We start from the raw sequence: 8,454 nt of genomic DNA, 5'->3' as shown, positions 1-8,454 counted from the left end.
TCCGATTTCAAGGTCAGATTTATACAGAACTGCACAACCCAGAAATGACTCTACCAGAAATAGCTATGTAACTGATTGCGTCGCTGTTTACACTTGCATTTCCCGGACATCCGGTGCTAGACATTTTGTGCTGACTCAGAGCACTGTCCCCAACTGCCCCTTCCCCCAGGCCCATAATTATCAGTGTTTGCCCATGATATTTAATCCTGTTACATGTTGTCTAAACATAAACTGTCCCTCTGTTGCTAGCAGATGTGCTCTGTGCCAAGAAAGGCCAGGGAGCCAGTTTCCAGCTCTCTTTTGAGGATTAGGTTGTCCAAAACGTCCCTTTGTTGAGATTTCCCCGAAGACTTCAGGAAGGGTTCTGGCTGAGATGCAGACAATGTACATTGATGGTTGGTTGAATAGCCACTTGGTAAATGCTTACTGATATCAGTGATAATATTTTCGCAAGATTATTCATTGTTAGAGGAAAGGACTTGTCCTTCTTTTACATGTTTACTGAATCCCCAACCCTGAACAGTATTCATTGTTGCTTTCTTCTCCTCTAAAACTGGAGCTTGGCTTCAGAGGCATTTTTCAAAGCATGCATTTTCCTAACTGTATATAACGTCATGTGTCACTTCCCCCGGAGAGCTCATTTCTGAAGTGTCATTTTGTCTGACTTTGTGACGATGACACCACCAGCCCTTGGGAGGAAAGTCTTCCTCCTGATAGGAAGTACCAGAAGTCCTGGGATTCAGATCACGTCTTTTCTAATGATAATCCCTTTTTGTCATTCTGCCCCACACGCACACAGCAAGGACCAATGTGTAGGACCTCATTTTGTTTGTTTGTTTGTTTTTTTCATTTTTCTCTTCTCCCAAGAGTCATTCACAAGCGACAGAATCTATTTCATTTGCCTAAGCCATCTCAGTTAATGGTCCGCTTCTGCATTTGCCAAGGTTAATCTGTACCAATGGAAAGGTTACTCTGTGTCTCTTCTGCCTGGGTTACTGTGGTACCAGCAGGGCATCCATGAGCCTGTGTAATTACTCAGGGAGTGTTGAATCTACTGACCAGAAGGAAACTCAGGAAGGATGAAGGATCTACCAGGATAAGAAAGAAAAGAGGGTCACAGACCCCACCCCCATTTCTGCTTTCTTTGCACCTCTCACTTCCAAAGGCAAGAGATGGGTCTGTGCTTCATTAAAAGAAGAAATTATCATTAGTCCAGAACACCAGCAGACCGGACATACACATGTGAGAAAGAACAAATAAATTCTGAGAACAGGTTACAATGTTCTCTAGTCAGGATTCTCTAGAGGAGTAGAACCAAGGGGGTGAGGGGAGAGAGAGAGAGAGAGAGAGAGAGAGAGAGAGAGAGAGAGAGAGAGAGAGAGAGAGAGAGCGAAAGAGAGAGAAAGGAAGAGAGAGAGGAAGAGAGAGAGCACTTGCACATATGTGTGTGTGTGTCTGTGTGTCTGTATGTGTCTGTGTATCTGTGTGTCTGTATGTCTGTGTGACTTACCAGGTTGGCTTTACAACCAGAGACTGGCTTAGTAGATTGGCTTACACGACTAGAAGCGAAGTAGATCCCTGTAATAGTTGGTGGTAGGCCAGAGAGATAAGGAAACCAGTGGATGCTCCATTCATGGAACTAGAAGCTTCAGAATCAAAGAGAGAAGTGAAGCCGCTCGAATCCTAGACTGGAGACGCTCTCTCTGGATTTGCTGATGGAAGCAATGGTAGAAGGCTAAAGAAGCTGAGCCCCTGAGTGACCACAGCAGCAGTAACAGTCGCACATCTGCTCAGAAAGCAGCTGGGTGCTCATGCTCTGGCAGGCTTCTTCCTTCTTCCTTCGTTTCATCTGGGACCTCGGCCTGTTAGATTTGGGCCAGGCTTCCCCTGTGGTACTGTGTTGCAGTAGGTGGTCAATGCTGCTCGAATCACCCCAACGGAGGCAGCGCGAGTTCCACACGCACAGCCTTATATTTAATATGCCTTAGTCAGCTCAGTGGTTGGGCACTTCCAAAGCTCCACGCAGCGAATACACTCTTCCCTCCGATATTTCTGAATTATTACTAAAATCTGTATTTCATCTTTGTATCCCTAGACCTAATGGGCGGGGGGCTGGGACCACGCTTCCCCATCTCTCACAAGATTGCTGTGCTCTCTCTTCTGCACCCCCGAGGCGTGGTCCTTTACCTTTTTCTAGCATGGCAATTCTAAATCCTCCTCCTTTTCTCGGTCCCTTGCCTGTGAATCCCAAAGTCCCGCCTCTGTCTCTCTCCCCAGCCATTGGCCACTGGCAACTTTACTTACCAATCAGACCCAACTGGGGGCGGGGACCCTCAGTGACTTACATGCAGATTCTTGTGCAATTTTGGGTACCCAATTAACATAATACATGCGTTAAACCAAACCCACAACAGTACCGTGCCTCAGTTGCTTGCTAATCATCTCTGGAAAAGTCTTCCAGACACACCCAGAAGTGTGTTTCACTTAGCTCCCTTTAATACCATCATGATGACAATCAAAATTAACCATTGCACTCTGTTACGTACCAGGATGTAAGAAGAGCCCTCCTTCCCAGCGGGGCTTGTGATTCATCCAGACATCTGTTGTACGGATACGGTAGGACTTGTTGAAAACTAAACCATCCAATTCTCTCTGGAGGTTGTAGGGCCACATCTTAGGCATTCTCCAGCAGCTCCTGGGAAGGTGCGTGATGGTTAAACCTTGACTGTACCATACAGGCCACTACTCATTCACTGATCCTTCACAAGCAACTCCAAGGGCTGAGTGTTACCCTAAGCTCATTTTACAAATGAGGCTTAGAAGGGTTGCAACGCACAAGTTTATTCCTTGGCAAGGGATAGAAACCACTGCTCTGATCCTAGACAACCTGCCTCTGGAGCCTGCATGCTAAACCAACCATTACATCGGCTCAGTGGCTTTCAGGGAATTTAAGTGACCAAGAAGCAGCAGTGGTAGAACTAAGACTATTTCTCCAGTCTTTTTATTTCAGCATCCTGCTATGTGGGGGAGTTCTTGGGCTGTAGGCTCAGGCAGACAGACTTCTTTGCCTGGCCCTCTGTGCCTGTAGTTTTCTCCCACTGCAGTTGCTTAGAAATCAACCTTGTTCCAAGGTCACGCTCAGGACTTAAAGCCTTTAATTTTCTGCAAGTTGACATTTTACTGTTTCAGAGTCCCTAAGCCTCCTACAGCTTTTAAAAGAGCGATTTCAGATATCCACTCCCCACAGCTCCAAGAACAATTCATTTCAATCTTGGGACATTGCCCAGAACTCAGCAAAACTAGCACGATGCATTCAGCCTGGCTTTGATTTTGTTGACAGGCATCAAACACTGGGTAAGAGGTAGGAAACTGCTAATATTCTAGATGGTATTTCATTAGGTGTTTTGTCCAGATAACAGATACTTTTCTTTATTCACATGAATGTTTTAGGGTCATCTAAATAGTGGGAAAATATGATGCATAGGGTTTTATATCACTATTTAAATAATGGTAGAACAATCTCTCTCTAATCAAAATAAAAGGTGTTTATTAAATCTAAAATAATTTAGATGGGCCCTGGGAAAAGTTTTCTGTACCAGAAAATGGCTTTAAAAAGATTAGTGTCAGAGAAGGATCTGTAATAGTGTTTTGGTAACACAAGTATTTGTAAATTGATTTCTGCAAATGGCAGAAATATCTTCAGTAACTTAGCTTGAAATGACCAACACTAACAGCCTTGACTGTTGATTGAACATGTCTTGGAAGAGGTATATAAGGGGTTCCTGAGCTGAATATTTATTTTAATTAATTTCCTAAATTCTATATCATTATCAATGTTATTTTTTTAATTAGTTGAAATTAACCAGATAAGAAGTTTAAAGCTAAAGTTGATACTGGATATGCTGCCTGATAAACATTGGTGAAGTGATGTTTTAAAAATAAGCACAGATAGGGCTGTAGAGATGGCTCAACAGTTAAGAGCACTGACTGCTCTTCCAGAAGTCCTGAGTTCAATTCCCAGCAACCACATGGTGGCTCACAACCATCTGTAATGGGATCTGATACCCTCTTCTAGTGTGTCAGTTACAGTGTAGTCATATAAATAAAATATATATTTTTTTAAAGCACTCATATGAGATGGCTCAGTTCAGTAGTTTTTTTTTTTTAAGATTTATTTATTTATTTATTTATTTATTTATTTATTTATTTATTTATTATTATATGAAAGTACACTGTACCTGACTTCAGACACTCCAAGAGGGTACCGGATCTTGTTATGGATGGTTGTGAGCCACCATGAGGTTGCTGGGAATTGAACTCAGGACCTTCGGAAGAACAGTCAGTGCTCTTAACCACTGAGCCATCTCTCCAGCCCCGGTTCAGTAGTTCTTAACCTATGGGCCGTGACTGCTTTGGGGTTGTTTAATGACTTTTTCACAGGGGTTCCCTAAGACCATTGGAAAGCACAGAAATTTACACTAAGATTCTCGCCAGTATCGAAATGACAGCCCTTGCTGCTCTTGAGAAGACCAGAATTCAGCCCAAAGGCCTCCCATCAGGTGGGTCGGAACCACCTGTCACACAGCCTCCAGGGACCCGACACCCTCATCTAGCTTCTGAGGGAACTGCAGTACATGGACACATCCACACACAAATATATTGTATACTCACAGTATTAAAAATGAGTAAGTAGCCACTCATGGTGCAAACATCAACAAGAGTCCTAGAAACAAGCAAAAGCCATTTTAGTGGCAAATTAAATACGTTATTTTCAAGTTTAATTTCCTTTAAAATGATCTGAATGAAAAAAAAAATGATGGCCATCTCAGACATACTGTTTTGGAAGGAATGACAGGATGAAGGGAGGTCACATTTTATGTTTTTATATTTAGAAATAATATTAAATAATTTAATATTAGATAATATTAAAAATCAGAGTAACCTTTACAATAGATAACCAAGCATACTTTGTGCTGTGGTTTGAATATCTGAATGTTTGGTCACCAGGGAGTGGAACTGTTTGGGAAAGATTAGGAGGTGTGGTCTTAGTGGAGGAGGTGTCCCTAGGAGTTGTCTTTGAGGTTTAAAAGCTCACCCCAGGCCCAGGCTCAGGTGCACACTCACCCCACCTCCACCCCCACTTCTCCCTTCCCCTCTCCTCCTCTCTCCTTTCAGGTTAGGATGTAACACTCCTAGCTTCTGCGACAATGATAACCATGAACTAACCCTCTAAAGCTGTAAGCCAGCTTCCAGTTAAATCTTTCTTTTATAGGAGCGGCCTTGGTCACAATGTCTCTCCTCTCAGCACCAGAACATTAAGACAATTTGCTGTCTGTTCCATTCTCCCCTAACCCACAGCTATTTCTCACACTAAATCTCGCCTAGTCTGAGCCAGCCCCCAAGCTGAGCTGCTCATTCCTGGGCTAGACTGCTGAGCAGAACAACCCCCCTGACACATTACACTCGACTCTAATCCTCTGTAATTTCCTATTTCTTTGGAAAAGCTCCATGAGCTACTCCTGACACAATTCTCCAGATAATTGTTTCAGAATGATGTTCTTGCTCCAGCCCACTAGCATCTTAGAAGTATGATGTCCAATCTGCTGAAGATTGAAAACTACAGAAATGTCTGTTGAACATCACACGATGAACAGGAAACTCAGAACAGCCTAGTGATTTCAGTCGTGATAGGGAGGGGCTACAAGGAAGAGACTGAACTGCCACTGTAGTGTTTTGACTCATGAAATTTTATAAAAACAGCTCTTTCCAAATCAAGTTCAGACAGGTTCAGGTCAGGACTTTCTTTTCTGGAATGCCATTTAAAAAAAATCTAAAATCTTGCTATCCCGCATTTACCTGGTTTCCATGTATCCTAGGACCCCAATGACCATATAAATTATATACATAATTATATGTATATAAAATAAATAATATTTCTTACATAGATAATATATCTTATATGTACATAATGCATCATATATATATATATATATATATATATATATATATATATATATATTTCCCCCTCATACACCCACAGAACAAGCACTCAGAAAACGTGACACTGTTAGAATAGAGACACTGAATGAAAAAGATGTGAAGGACATTGTGTGTGTGTCTACATATACATATATATACACATATACATATACATCATACACACACATATATATGAGCAAGTTTTTTTTTTAATTTTTTTATTAGATATTTTCTTTGTTTACATTTCAAATGCTATCCTGAAAGTTCCCTATACCCTCTCTCCATGAACAAGTTCTTATGGTTTCTTTACAATTATATTGTCACATTCCTTTTCAATTCCATTTTCATAACAATAAGTGTAGATAGATAATTTTTGTTTTGCAAATGATAAAACAAACACTCCAGAAGAATGAGAAACCTGCCCGGAGCTAGCAAACGGAGAAGAAAATAAACCCAGGTGAGCTTGTCCCTGTAGTCCGGGCTTGCCACCACCTCTGCTCTTTTCCTCCTATGCATATTGTTGTCACTCCCCTACAGCTGCCTGAGAAGAGATTAATCTTTGAGGTGGGGCTGGGCTCCAAGCTGAGAGATTTGATAAAGTATGTCCCGAATGCCCATTTACTCTGGCTCCATGATCTAGGACACAGTGCACAACGGAAACGCAGAGTGAGAACTCAAACTAGGGTTCAAATTCCATCTCCGCGTGTGTAACTCTAAGTCCACTGTCTGGATCAATGTGATTATATATGGCATGGAACTCCTTGAAAGCCACATAATCCTGCCGAACTCAGGGGTCTTTGCACTAGCTTCTGTTTGCAAGATACAGTTCCCAACCTGTGACTCCATTCTTGGTTAGGACTGGAACTGGTCTTACCCAACATCCTTAGCGATCCGCTACTCTATTCCCAGGCCTCTAAGCGTGCCCAGGCTGCAGCAGATTTCTCCCGGCCCTGCTCCAGGCCCAGGAAGGAGCCACCAGCCGGGGCATGGCTGTGTCTCCCCGATCATTTCAGAGGTCTTGCTGGGCTCCTGCTGGATTTCAGTTCAAATCCCCCTCTCAACTAGAGTTACACAGTGGGGCCTTCATCTGGGATCACCGTCTGTGTTCCTCTGAGGGATGAGGACACAAAGGCACAGCCTAAAACTATTAGTAAACACTTTTCCTTCACATCTCTTTTTTTTTCTGCGTTCTAACAGACAGTATCATATTGTCTGAGGGCTTGTTCTGGGGCAGTATTGGGGAGCGGGGAAGATAAGTTGGCTGCATCACCCAGTCCTACAGGATAAATTCTGATGATGTAGGATGAGATACAGTTTTGGAAACAACTTCTCTTCTGACTTCAGGGTTTCTATTCCATCTGCAAAGAAACGCATTAGTCACTGAATCTTCAAAAACGTTTCATGGGGAAATTTTTTTTTAACATACACAAAAGTGTAAAGAGTAACAAAACAGCAAATCACCACCTGAGATCTCCCGTCTCAGAACCCAGATAAAGGTTGTCCACGGCCAAGAACCTGTCACTCCAGTGCTGGGGGGCAGAGACAGGCAGGTCCTGGAAGTTCTCTGGTGGCCTAATTCAGATGGCGAACTGCAGGTTGAGGTTCCGTTGCCTCAAGAGAAAAAGATGAAGACCAAGAGACCAGGACACCTAACATCCTCAACTGGTGTTCATGAATACACACATGGGTACATGCACCCAAAACATGTGTACACACGTGCACATACACAATAAAAACAAAAAATACATAAACACAGAATGAACTTCCATGTAGCCCTCCCTGATGTCATCGGGTCATTCACAGCCTCTTCTTCTATCCGATTGGAATTTCCCATGATCTGTGAGCTTTCACATCAAGCCGGGGTTGCTATCTCTTTTGCTCGTGAATATTTTACAACGTGTGTTTAAGACATGAGTTTCTTTAAAATAACTTCAATACAATTGTTATTTTATTGAAGCTGACAATTCAACATTACCAAATATTCCATCTTCCAATTTCTCTGATTGCTTCCTAAGATAAATAACATTTGTTTATGGTGGCTTTGTTCAAATACGGAGCGAAAATACACATCAATAGGCTTCCTACCTGTGTCAGCTTTTCTTTTTAAAAAAAAAAACTTTATTTCAAGATACTTTCCCTCGGGAAGGTGCAACCTAGGCCAGCCAGAAGGGCAGAAGGGTGTGAAAGTGCTCACATAGGCAGCTTGTGGTCCTCCTAGCGCCCTCTCTGGCAGCCTGTGGTCCTCCTAGCGCCCTCTCTGGCAGCCTGTGGTCCTCCTAGCGCCCAGGAGAGGGTGTTGCTGCTTGGAGGCTTAGGTTCCTCTGGGTCCTGCCACTGGCTCTCCCGTGAGAATGGCAGGGTTCAGGTGTCTTCTTTTCTCAAATAAAATGATGCAGATACTCACGGCCAACCATCGAACTGAGCTGGGAGACCCCAATGGAAGAGTTAGGGGAAGGACTGAAGGAGCTGAAGGGG

This window comes from Mus pahari, chromosome 9, assembly GCF_900095145.1.
Source record: "Mus pahari chromosome 9, PAHARI_EIJ_v1.1, whole genome shotgun sequence".
NCBI lineage: Eukaryota > Metazoa > Chordata > Mammalia > Rodentia > Muridae > Mus > Mus pahari.
The sequence above is the reverse complement of the archived record's forward strand: the minus strand, read 5'-3'. Positions refer to the sequence as shown.